The sequence below is a fragment of the Myotis daubentonii genome, chromosome 1 (assembly GCF_963259705.1).
Source record: "Myotis daubentonii chromosome 1, mMyoDau2.1, whole genome shotgun sequence".
NCBI lineage: Eukaryota > Metazoa > Chordata > Mammalia > Chiroptera > Vespertilionidae > Myotis > Myotis daubentonii.
The window spans coordinates 38,900,743-38,914,049 of record NC_081840.1 but is presented as its reverse complement, the minus strand read 5'-3'; the positions used below and the strand labels follow the sequence as shown (position 1 = coordinate 38,914,049).

Sequence of the window (13,307 nt, the reverse complement as noted above, 5' to 3'; positions counted from 1 at the left end):
TCCCGGCATGTTTTCTTGTGAGTAAAATGAAAATAATATTGCTTGATGTTGCAAGATAGTTTTTTGATATTATGTGCCTTTTTTTTTTGCTTTTCTCCCAGTATCACCTCTCATTCTCCCATCTGAATCACACAAACAAAAAGTTGGTTTTAGTTCTGTTTATTGCTTTGTTTTCTATTTTATTTCTGGTCACAGAGTGCTTGTTTTAAAATTATTTTTGAAGCATACCTAATTCTTTTTAAGTTTAAATTTTTTGAAAATTGTGGTAAAATGCAGGTAATATAAAACTTATGATCTTAGCCATGAAGCTGAGAGATGGCCTCCGCTTTTTCTAAGTGGGAGAAATGTCAACTGTTCAGAGAGTGTGTGGGATGATGAGTAGGACGGGGGAGGTAATTTTGACAGTCCCAGTGTGAGTGGGAGAGTGAGAGGACCAGGAGCTGGGGGAAAGGTATTTCTGAGTGGCATTTCCATGGCTGCACTGGGAGATTATGCATTTATTCTGGCAGCAATCCACCTGGCTGCCATGTGTGGGAGCATATGCAATGGATAATTGGACTGATCTTTGGGTGAAGAAAAAGGGGTCTGAGTATTCTGTCAAGAGCATAGCAGAGTTGAAGAACCATTGGGTCTGTCTAGGCTGAATATGGAAGTAGAGAACTGATAAATCAGGTCAAGTGAGTGGGATTGTGGAATTGGAGCTCTCTGTGGGAGGTAGGAATTAATGAGGTCAGAATAAAGGAGTGAAGAATTGGAAGAACAGTGGAGAGAGAGAGAGAGAGAGAGAGAGAGAGAGAGAGAGAGAGAGAGAGAGAGAGAGAGAGAGATTTTATCAGAGTTCGATAAGCAGTCTGAAATAAATCTTTTCAAAGTAATAATCAGAAATATCAGTGTTAGATTTTAAAGAATGATTGTCTCTTCTTATTTCAGCTTCTGTAGAAGAATGTTAGTTCATTTCTTTCTTCTCAGAGATTTGTGTGTTTTGACTAGACAAAATTAAGAAGTAGCTATTTATTTTCTAAGTCTGGTAATGAAAACTGGAAGATACTAAATCCTACATTACTGAATTGAAAATGTGAAATAACCTGGCTGGTGTGGATCAGTGGCTGAGTGTCAACCTATGAACCAGGAGGTCACGATTCCATTCTGGGTCAGTGCAGGAGGGAGTCGATCAATGATTCTCTCTCATCATTGATGTTTCTATTTCTCTCTCCCTTCCTTTTTGAAATCAACAAAATATATTTTAGAAAAAAAGAAATGTGAAATAGATCTTCATATTACATTATTAGCACTGATTATAGTGAATGCTTTGACATTTTAATATTAATATTTTATTCCTTGTATCCTTTATAGCATTCTGACAATTAGAATGACATACCATCTATTTTCACAAACTGGACTAAAATTGGCTAATATACACGTTTCATAGAGGGGAATTTTGGCAAATATTTGACTATCACTAAATTATCTGAATTTGGTTGTTGATTTTGATCAAATGACTATTCTATATATATATATATTATTGATTTTTTACAGAGAGGAAGGGAGAGGGATAGAGAGTTAGAAACATCGATGAGAGAGAAACATCGATCAGCTGCCTCCTGCACAACCCTACTGGGGATGTGCCCGCAACCAAGGTACATGCCCTTGACCGGAATCGAACCTGGGACCCTTCAGTCCACAGGCCGACGCTCTATCCACTGAGCCAAACCGGTTAGGGCCAAATGACTATTCTTGTTCTGTCCTTCCCTTCAACCTGAGTTTTATGTATTTAGGCAGAACCACATTTCTTCAGAAAAGTAATCTGGGTTAGGTCCCCTGAAACTTTTTGATAGGCAGACTTTTCATGTTTACTCCCCATCTTCTCTCCCTACCAGCAGTGAGATGATGTTATTCCACTGGCTGCCAACCAATGCTAGACAGATTAACCATTGAACTAGTGCAATCACTGCCACCTTTGACTCAGTCCCAAGCAATGCCATTTAATAAACACCCTCTATTTTATTAGCCATTCCTTCTCCCTTATCTAAAAAGCTTCTGAAAACAAAGCACATCCACAAAGCCTTCCCTGATGACCATGGAAAAGATGCCCTCATTCCATTTGAATTACCCAAGTATCTTGCTGTCCAGTTAAGCTTTGGCTTACTATCCCTATTCTGCCTCCTGTGAAACATTTTAAGTTCCAGGTCTATGGACCAGGTCTATCCAACTTTTTAAGAAACTATAATCCTTGCCCGGCTGGTGTGGCTCAGTGGTTGAGTGTTGACCCATGCACCAGAATGTCGCTGGTTCAATTCCCAGTCCGGGCTCATGCCCAGGATGCAGGCTTGAATTCCACTAGGGGGCATGCAGAAGGCAGGCGATCTGTTTCTCTCTCATTGATGTTTCTATCTCTCTCTCCCTCTCCATTCCTCTCTCTTTAAAATCAACAAAAACACACTTTAAAAAAGAAACTATAATTCTTAATATGTTGATTTCTGCAATAAAACACACACTTTTTCAGAAAGTTGATGATGATAATGGTAATATTGAGAAATAAAATTCTTATTTGCTTTCTACTGCTCACCTCATTCAATTATATCAGTAGACTGTTAATAAAATTAGTAATATGTTTTTGGGATTTTAAGATTTGTCTTCAGGATGCAGTATATGCTCCTACTATTATTCACTTTTGGAAGTGAGACTAACTTTCCCTTGAAAATGTAGAAGCTGAAGAGAAAAATAAAGGCTGTTTTTATTTCAACTGTATCATGTATCTTTTATTCTAAGATGTCTCAAATTCGCTTTCTAAAATATACATTTACATATAAAAAGCTTATGTAAATTCACGAAGGAAATGATCAGTTTCTCTCCCAGGTCTCTGAGATTCGAATCCCTCATGCCTCAGGTCTCAGAAATTGTGTATTCTGGTTCTTTCTCTTTTTCAGAATGAGCAACAGATTAGACCAGGGGAGTAATAAATCTTGCTAACTTATTTCATTTTATTACATTTGTATATCTCAAGAGGATGATGACTGAAGGGGGAAAACATATTCCTAATCGTAGCTGATTATGCTGCACAGTTCAATTCCCAGCAGGATTTTCTTTTAAAATGATAAAAATGCCCGTGATGAAATAGTAGCTTAAAAAAATTAAACAAAAAGTATCTTTTAATCAAAGTACTTAAGGCATATTTCACAAGGGATAAAAAGGAGACTAACTCACTGAAATAAAAATATTTCCTTGTTTCATAAAAGTTCTTATTTGGAAGCATTCAACAACTTCCTTTATAGTGTCCTGCACTTGTCATTACTCTCTCTTCTTTCTATGTAATTACATAGCCCCTTCCCTTTCCCTATTCCTGAAGTTCAGCTTATACTCATTTCACTTCTACGGGCTTTGTCCTAAGAATCAAATATCTATCTATATAAAAGCCTAAGTGACTGAACGACCGAATGACCGGTCGCTATGATGTGCAGGAGCTGCCCTCAGGTGGTCAGTGCGCTCCCACAGCAGGAGCACCGCTCAGCTGACTGATGGGTGCCAGACACAGGGCTCATGGCTGGTGAGTGCTGCTGTGGCGGTACAAGCCTCTCCCGGGACTGACTGGGTGTGAGGCAGGGCAGGCGTAGTGGGGCCGGGATGAGCGGGAGAGGCAGGCAGGAGTGGCAGGTGGCATTGGACTGCTGGTTTCAGCCCAATCCCCGCAGGCCACTGGGCCTCTAGTGTAAGAATAAGGAAATAAAAACCAAGGACTTAGTCTCTGTATATACACACATGTTGGGGATCTTCCAGATCAAAAGGGTTTAACAGAAAGACCACTGATGTTAAACTTAGAAGAACTACATTTGGATATCACCTTACAATATAGCTTGTATGAACTTCAGCCAAATCATTTAAACTCTGAGTCTTAGTTCCTCATTTAAACTGGGCATAATATTTGTCTAAACAGCGGTTCTCAACCGGTGAGTCGCGACCCCTTTGGCGGTCGAACAGCCCTTTCACAGGGGTCGCCTAAGACCATCCTGCATATCAGATATTTACATGACGATTCATAACAGTAGCAACATTACAGTTATGAAGTAGCAACAAAAATAATTTTATGGTTGGGTCACAACATGAGGAACTGTATTTAAAGGGCCAGAAGGTTGAGAGTCACTGGCTCTAACACATTTCAAAGGGTTGTTGTACCAAAGTATGTAAAAAAAAAAAAAAAAGGACCTTGCAACCATGAAGTGCAGGATGAATATGTTATTATCACAAGACTGGTCAGAAAGGTTAAGTATTTGCCCTAAGGACACTAAATTTGTTAGCAATAGAGCAGGAATTAAAAGCTGGATGTCCAAATTCTTAGTTTGAATTATTTTCTATTGACTCCCCCTGAAGAGTCAACCTGGCAGAGCTGTGTTTTTCTCTCTCATTCTGTGTGATTGGGTTTCGCTGACCAGTAAAAAGGCAAAAATTTAAATCATGTCTCTGTACTTCACAATTTTAGACTTGGACTTGAGGTGCATCAACTTCTTGAATTCAGAAGAAGGAGAAAGAGAGTTCATAGGTGTCATTTCCCTTTTGCAAGACTATTTGGTTGCAGGAGTCTGACTGCCCCTCTGAGGAGGGGGGCATGTGCTGTGTCTGGGGAAGTCCCCTCCACTATGCCTTCGCTGCTGCAATGCCTGGGCGCAGAGGCTGTGTAGAAGCCTGTCATGTAGTGTTGGATCACCTATCTCCAAAATACCCAACACAGGTCTAATCTGAAAGGTCATCACAGATGGAGTCTTCTAAAGCATCTCCTTGAGGTTAAGACATTGGATTGAAACCAAGTGTCCTTTATTCCAGAAAAGCAAGATAATGTCCTTTCTGCAGGATGTTCTGGCCTCTCCTGGGTTAAGTGAAAGGAGAAATTAAAGGGGAGCAAGGAGCCCTGTGCCAGAGAGCCCTGTAACCAGGGGGAGGAAGTTTGTTTCATGGAGCGATAAAGTGAAGAAAAGTCAAAAATGTGTTACACAGATACCAAGTGGGCAGGACTGAAGGTGATTTTGGCAGTACAGGCAGTATTTCAACTATGTACTTCTTATTACCAATTTAGAGTTCTATCAAGTTGTTTCCTTTTAAAGCAAAAGCTGGAGGATATCAAGTGGGAAATAAAGGGCTGCATTGGAGAAAGTGTAGTTTCAAAATCAAGGGCATATCTATCTATATAAAAAGCCAGTGAAAGGAACACCGTAAGGACTGGAATGACCAGTTGCTATGACGCCCACTGCAGCCAGCGAACCCGCCAGATCAGGGGGTGGGGCTGGCCGGCCAACCTCCCACCACCCTTCCCCCCAGCTGGCCCCACCCCCAATGGGCCCCCACCACCCCGATTGGCCCGCAGCCCCTCCCCCGGTCTGGCCCCACCCCTGATTGCCCCCCCCCCACCCTAATAGGGGGTGGGGCTGGCCGGCCAACCTTCCATGGCCCCTCCCCTGGCCACTGACCCGAGATCAGCCCCAACCCCATTCGGGAAATGGGGCCGGCCCGGCCCACAACCCACAGCCCCTCCCCAAGGTTAGCTCCTCCCCCAATTGGTCCCCCACCTCATGAGCCATTCACCCTCGGCTCCTCCCCCAAGCCAGCTTGGCCCTGATCAGGCCCTAATTGGGGCAGGCTGGCTGGCTAATCTCCCACCATCTCCTCCTTCCGACAGGCCCAGCCCCAATCATCTACCCTGATTGGGGCTGGGCCTACCTAACCCCACTTGTGCACAAATTCATGCACTGGGCCTCTAGTAGTGATATAATATGTTGAATAAAGTGAAGGCTCAAGTACAATTTATTGAATCTGACAAAACCAAGTGATTTTTATTTTTTTAAAAAAATATTTCATTGATTTCAGACAGGAAGGAGAGGGAGGGAGATAGAAACATCAATAATGAGAGAGAATCATTGATTGACTGCCTCCTGCACACCCTCCACTGGGGATTGAGCCCACAACCTGAGAATGTACCCTGACTGGGAATTGAACTGTGACTTCCTGGTTCATAGGTCGACGCTCAACCACTGAGCAACACCAGCTGGGCTAAAATTGTTTTTAAATATTAGCACTTTTTCTACAATTTTTTATTTTCTTGAGGACATTTGAATATAGTTGTAATCAGTATATACTACTTTGGACCCTACTTTTATTTCATTATATTTATGGTACGAGCATTTCCCAGTGTTTCCACAGAGTCTCAATAATACCACTTTTAGATTTTAACCAAGGAGGTAAAAGACCTGAACACTGAAACTATGACATTAATGAAAGAAACTGAAGAAGACACAAATAAATGGAAATATATTTCATAACCATGGATAAGAAGAATTAATGTTGTTAAAATGTCCATATTACTCAAAACAATTTACAGATTCAATGCAATCCCTATCAAAATTCCAATGGCATTTTTCATAAAACTAGAAAAATAATTCTAAAATTTGTATGGAACCACAAAAGACCCCAAGTAGCCAAGGCAATTTTAAGAAAGAATTACAAAGTTGGAGCTGTCATGCTCCCTGATTTCAAACTATACTACAAAGCCACAGTAATTAAAATAGTATGGTATTGGCATAAAAACAGACACACAGGTTAATGGAACAGAAAAGAGAGCCCAGAAATAAAGCAACACATACATGGACAATTAACTGATGACAAAGGAGTCAAGAATATACAAGGGAGATAGAGCAGTCTCTTTAAGAAATGGTGTTGGGAAAACTGAACAGCCACATGCAAATGGATAAAACCTGACTATGATCTTGCACCATACACAAAAATTAAATCAAAATGGATTAAAGACTTGAACCTAAAACCTGACACAATAAAACTTCTAGGAGAAAACAGGCAGTAAACTCCTTGACATTGGTCTTGGCATTGAATTTTTGGATCTGACTCCAAAAGCAAAGGCAATAGAAGCAAAAATAAAGAAGTGGAATTACAGTAAACTAAAAAGCTTCTGCACAGTAAAGAAAACCATCAACAACATGAAAAGGCAACCTACTAGGTGAGAGAAGATATTTGTAAATCAAATATCAAGTGATGGGTTAATATCCAAAATATATAGGAAGCTAAAACAACCCAATAGCAAAAAAAAAAACACCAAAATCTGATTTAAGAATGTATAGATGTAGATAGGCAACAAGCATGTAAAAAGATGTTCAGCATCACTAATTATCAGGGGAATGCAGATCAAAACCACACTGAGACATCACCTCACATCTGTTAGAATGTACACTGATGCAGCCACTAACCGCCCGTGGAGAGGGGATTTATGATAGGTTTCCTCCTGGTCTTTCTCCTCCTGGGAATAGACCCATCCTGAAAAGGGAATTTACAGCAGCCTCGTTTCTCAAAAGTTTCTGTTTTCAGACAGATTAGTGAAGCTCTGAGAGGGCTTCTTTCTGCATTTGCTGAATCTCAAACGTATTCATCTTAAAATAATCTTCGTACCAATTCTGGGTTCTGAGTCAGTCCCCACAGAGTCTTTATTCAGCTATGCAGACTCACAGGTGCTGCTTTTGGAATCAGAAAATTTGGAAAAGCATCCTCAAATGCTGTACTACTCCCTCTTGGCTTCCTTCCCCTCTTGGATTTTGATTTTATAATCCTCACTGTCTAGAGAGGTCTCCAATGCCTTTCAGCAGATTTAAAAAAATATTTCATTTAGCTCTCCTAGTTGTTCTTTGTAGGAGGGTTGGTTTAAAAATGGCCTACTCTGTTAACAAATATATGGAAATATGCTCAACTTCACTAGCTATAAAAGGAAATGCAAATAAAAACCACAATGAGATACCACCTCACACCTGTTAGAATGGCTGTTATCAGCAAGACAAGTGTTGGAGAGGATGGGGAGAAAAAGGAACCCTCATAAGCTACTGGTGGGAATGTTAACTGGTACAGCCACTTTGGAAAACAGTATGGAGGGTCCTGAAAAAGCATTATTTACGGTGTCCAAGACATGGAAACAAGCTAAGTGTCCTTCAATGGATGAGTGAATAAAGAAGATATATTACATATAAACAATGAAATACCACTCAACCATATAAAAGGATGAAGAGATGTATGTTGTTTCAACAACAGTAAAGGTCATACCTGGAAAACAGTGGAAAAGGGATTAAAGGCCAGGTCTTTTCACCTCTAGAGCCTGAATATCTCTGCTATATAGCAAATTTTTAAAACTGGAACTTCACCTTTGTGTTTTTCTACCACTAGCCTCATTGTACATCCTCCCCCACCCCCCAGAAAGTTGCAAATACAGTGAAGGAATCTTAACTAAAACACAGATCCAAACCAGAAGTATCACAACATCCCAGAGGCAAAGAGAACTGGCAGAAAGATTGAGACTATACCTACAATTTCAGAAAGCCCAAAGGAATCTGAGTATTTCAACAGGCTAGTGTTAACTTCAAAGGAGAAAAATTAAGTAGTTACTTTGTATACCTCAGTGAAATTGGACAAAAAGAAGTACTTTCTATGAAAAATGTATAGGCCATAATCCTCAAAGACTGTTCAAAGCTTAAAAGCATAATAGAAAAATGAAAATGTCATTGAAAGCTATAAAGGGCATAACTTATTCAGAACAAAGATTAAGTTATAATAAAAATATATCTAAAGAATTATCGAGTCAGCCCTGGCTGGTTTGGCTCAGGGGATTGAATGTGGGCCTGTGGATTGAAGGGTCCCGGGTTGGATTCCGGTCAAGGGCACATGCAGTGTGGGGCATGCAGGAGGCAGCTAATCAATAATTCCCTCTCATCATTGATGTTTCAATCTCTCTCTCCCTCTCCCTTCCTCTCTGAAATCAATAAAATATATATACATCTTAATATATTTTATTGATTTTTTTACAGAGAGGAAGGGAGAGGGATAGATAGTTAGAAACATCGATGAGTGAGAAACATTGATCAGCTGCCTCCTGCACACTCCCTACTGGGGATGTGCCCGCAACCAAGGTACATGCCCTTGACTGGAATCGAACCTGGGACCCTTGAGTCCGCAGGCTGATGCTCTATCCACTGAGCCAAACCGGTTAGGGCAATAAAATATATTTTTAAAAAAAGAAATATCGAGTCACAACTAAGGCGTACAAAGACAATACAAATAAATTGATTTATTTATCTAACAACTCTTTATCAAGTACTTACTCTAAATCCTGGGTGTTGAGGATATCGCAGTGAACAGCACAGCTAAAGTTGTGTCCTCTTATGGAGAATATATCCTAGAGAGGGAAGATAGAGGACAATAATTTAAATATACATATATCAAATGTTACTAGTAGATGATTATGAGTGATTTGGTAAAAAAAGATTATAATGTTACTGGAAAGGGAACCTGACCCATAGTGGGCCTGGTAGTGTATGGGTTCTTGACTTCACAACACGAGTCCAGGTGAGTTTTAGAGGATGTTTATTGGAGCTGGGGTCAGTGAAATGAAGAGGGGCATAGGATAACAGGTGAGTGGGTAGGTGGGGAAATGAGCCTAGGTTGGGCTGCTCTGGCTCACTAAGAAGTCAGAGAAAAGAGGATCTTGGGTACAGGGTCAGGGGATTCGCCTGGATGAACTGCACACTGTAGCTGCCCATTGACTGCCCATTGCTGTCCTGGCTGCAAGCCTTGCAGGTCCTTTAGAGTTTAGGAGATGAATGACTGTGGTGGAAGAAGGCAGGGGGAGGAAAGGCACAGGCAGGCTCTCCGGAGGGAGAGCACTTCCTGGGACCTTCCTTTTGAGGGATTTTAAAGGCTAGGGAGGGTCTCTATAAAATATTCATCAGCTTTATGCTGATGCACCATAATGAGACTTATTCCTTTAACTTCATCTGTCTTTCTGTGGTTGGCAAATGGCATTAATTGGATTTCTGCTATATGTCTGCCTGAGTAGGGTGATTTAAGCTATGTACCCTCTGGCTGGGGAGGAGAAGTGCAAACCATTTACTTTTAAGTGTCCTTGGTTTAGGGAAGATAGGATTTACTAGATGGCTGCCAACTGCTGTTTTAACTATCTGTCTCAATTTCCCCATTCCACTTGCCAAGGAATTTTCCTAGCTTCTTACTTTCCTGCCTCATTGATAAAGAAAACAACTTTGGGGTGGTGATGAGATTATATTTTACAAAATTTTTTCAATAGGTTTTTATTGACTTTTAGAGAGAGAGGAAGAGAGAGGGAGAGAGAAACATTGATTGGTTGCCTCTTGTACACACCCTGACCGGGGATCAAACACACCACCTGGGCATGCGCCCTGACCAGGAATTGAACCGGTGACCTTCCAGTGTATGGGATGATGCTCAACCAACCGGGCAGGACAATCAGGTTATACTTTACTTAGGGCATTCAGAGGCCGCCTTGTGGACAATATGGTGAAGGAAGTAAGGGAGCAAGCCATGTGGATAATGAGGGAAGAACACTTTAGCCAAGATGATCAGTAAGCACAAAGCAGGTGAAAGGGGGAAGCATGCATGGCCTTTTTCTGGAACAACAAGGGGATTTTACTCCTCTAAATGAGGGGGATGATTGCAGGAAGTGAGATCAAATACCAGCAACACATCATATAGGGCCCTGAGGTCATGGGAAGGCTTTTACTATGAAGATGGGAAGCCGTCGAAGGGTTGAAGCAGAGGAATGTCACACTCTGACTTATGCTTTTACTCCATCATTCTGGCTACTATATTGAAGATAGAAAACAGAGGGCAAGGGAGGAAGCAGGAAGATCACTTGAGAGACTATTGTAAAATTTTTGAGAGATGGTGGTTTGGGAGAGAGAGAAATGGTAGAAATGGTGATAAGCGGTGGGATTTCAGAAATACTAGAGAACAGCACAGATTGCTTGTGGGGTGTGAGAGCAAGAGAAGGGCAAAGGATTATTATAAAACTTAAAAGATCAACGGAAAGAACAGATTTTCCACTTACTAAGATAGGGAAGACAATAGGAAGAGCAGGTTTTGGTATTTGACACCCAAAGAAGAGATGGCTCTGCAAGCTGGGAGCCCAAGGTAAAATTAAGAGCCTGAGGAGACCTGTGAGAATTGTCAATATGTGCATATCATGAGGTTATGGAACTATATGAGCTCATTAAGGGATGAGTGTAAGTAGAGAAGGAAGGAGGTCCAAGGCCTGCGTCTGGGGAATTCTAACATCTAGAGGTCAGAGAGAGGAAGTTTCCAGCCAAGGAAACTGACCCGCAGCCATCAGTGAGGTAGGAAGAACTAAGGAGATGGTGTCCTAGAAACCAAGAGGAGAAAGCAGCTATCGAAGGAAGGGGCCATCAATGGGGTCTGAGAATTGACCCTGGGACTTGCAATCACTGATGACCTTGACAACAGCAGTTGCAGAGGTGGGGAAATAATCCTGGCTGGGACGGTTTCCAGGAAAAAGGAGAGGAGAGGAGGTGGAGAGTATGAGTATAGAAAACTTCTTCAAGAAGTTTTCACGTAAAGGAGAGTGGCAACAACTATAAGGGAAATTGGGGTTATTTTTGTCCCTTTTTATAATGGGAGATATAGCCTATTTATAGAAATGATCCAGCAATGAGGGGACATTTGTTAACGTGATATCCTTGAATAAGTGAAAGGGGATTTGACCTGGTACACAAATAGGTTTAGCTATGAGCTGAGGATTGGCTAGGTAGGAGCATGTATAATCCATCCACAGCAATAGGAGGATAGTCAGAGTACAACTATGGGGAAATGGGGTGGTGAAATCATATGGAAATTCTCACAGCAAAGTTTCTCACTGAAATAGGTAGCAAGGTTATGAGCTGATTATGTAGGGAAGAAAATAATTTTAAGGTATTAGGATTAGGGTGTGACCACTAGTAAGCAAATATATTATGGTTGCCTAGAAGCACTAATAGCCTACTTGAGGTTAGATGTCAAGAATTTAAATTGAGACTAGTCAACATATTTATGTGCTCTTTCCACCCACATTTAGTTGCAGACGCAGAGTGGGTGGATAGTTAGATAAACTCACAGCTGGAGTTTAGTAGGTGTGATGGTTAATTTTATGTGTCGACCTGACTGGGTTAAGGGATACATAAATAGCTGTTGAAACATTATTTCTGGATGTGTCTATGAGGGTGTTTCCAGAAATCCAGATGTTCCTATTGTTCTGGAGTCTCAAACTTGAGTGAGTATAAGAATAAATGTGACTAGGGGATTATATTCATGAAACCATGCTTACTACACTTTATGGGCAATTTAAAGATTTTTCTCTGCTCGGCTGGCATGGCTCAGTGGTTGAGCACCGACCTATGAATCTGGAGGTTATGGGTTCAATTCCTGGTCAGAACACATGCCTGGGTTGCAGGCTTGATCCCCAGTAGGGGGCATGCAAGAGGCAGCCAATTAATGATTCTCTCTTATCATTGATGTTTCTGTCTCTTTCTCCCTCTCCTTCCCCCTCTGTGAAATCAATAAAAAATATTTTCTTAAAAAAGGTTTATCTCCTAAGGTTCATTACTTTTGCCATCCATGTTGTCTTTGCAATTTAATACTAATCTAATCTATGATTTTTCTCTCTCTATTATTATTATTGCAACATCATGCATGATTAAGCAATTAAAGCTTTCTAACACATTGAAATATTTCTAGTCAAACTGAAGAGTAAACTGAAGATGCATTTATTTTTAAAAGGGTAGAAGTAATATTTTATTGTCATTTATAATCAGATGGTAGTTGAATATATAGTCTCTATACTTGATCTATCTTCTTTTTTTTGGTGTCAGAAGTGGGATATCTTCTTTTTTTTTTTTTGGTAAATAAAAAAAATTACAAGAGCCAATGGCTGGTTAACAGGATTAAACTAATTCATTGATGGTGGCTTCAAGTTTTTCCTTATTAGCTCCAGAAACTCACCCACCTTTTGTCCTTTTTTAAGAAACTGGAAGGTTGACATGCATTTGACTTCGCACTCTGCAGCAACATCCTGACAGTCATCCACATCTACTTCAAGGAACACCACACTGGAATACTTTTCAGAGAGGGAATGATAGAAGGGCTGGATCATTTTGCAAGGTCTACACCATGTGGCGGAGAAGTCAACTACTACAAGTTTATCTCCTGTTCCAGGCTTCCTGAAAAGCGTACTTGCTCTTGATCTGCTTCACCATTTTGGCGTCTGAGGTCTGACCAGTGACTGCAAAAGCAATGCAAGTGGATGAAAAGTGGCAGACCGAGCTCTGAAGATGCTTTTAATGTCAACCATAATTGTTGAAAATTTTTCTAAAATATATGCTTTCTACTCAGTAGACTACAACAAAAATGACAGATACTGCCCTTGATCATTTGAGATCTAAAAATGTTTTAGAATGATCATTATGGATTTC

At 40.7% G+C, this 13,307-nt stretch overlaps 1 pseudogene; it reads right to left on the bottom strand.

Annotated features, from left to right (window-relative positions):
• Nucleotides 1-12,764: 12,764 nt before the first annotated feature.
• On the bottom strand, nt 12,765-13,106 carry LOC132217429 (thioredoxin-like; annotated as a pseudogene).
• Between the last annotated feature and the right edge of the window lie 201 nt (nt 13,107-13,307).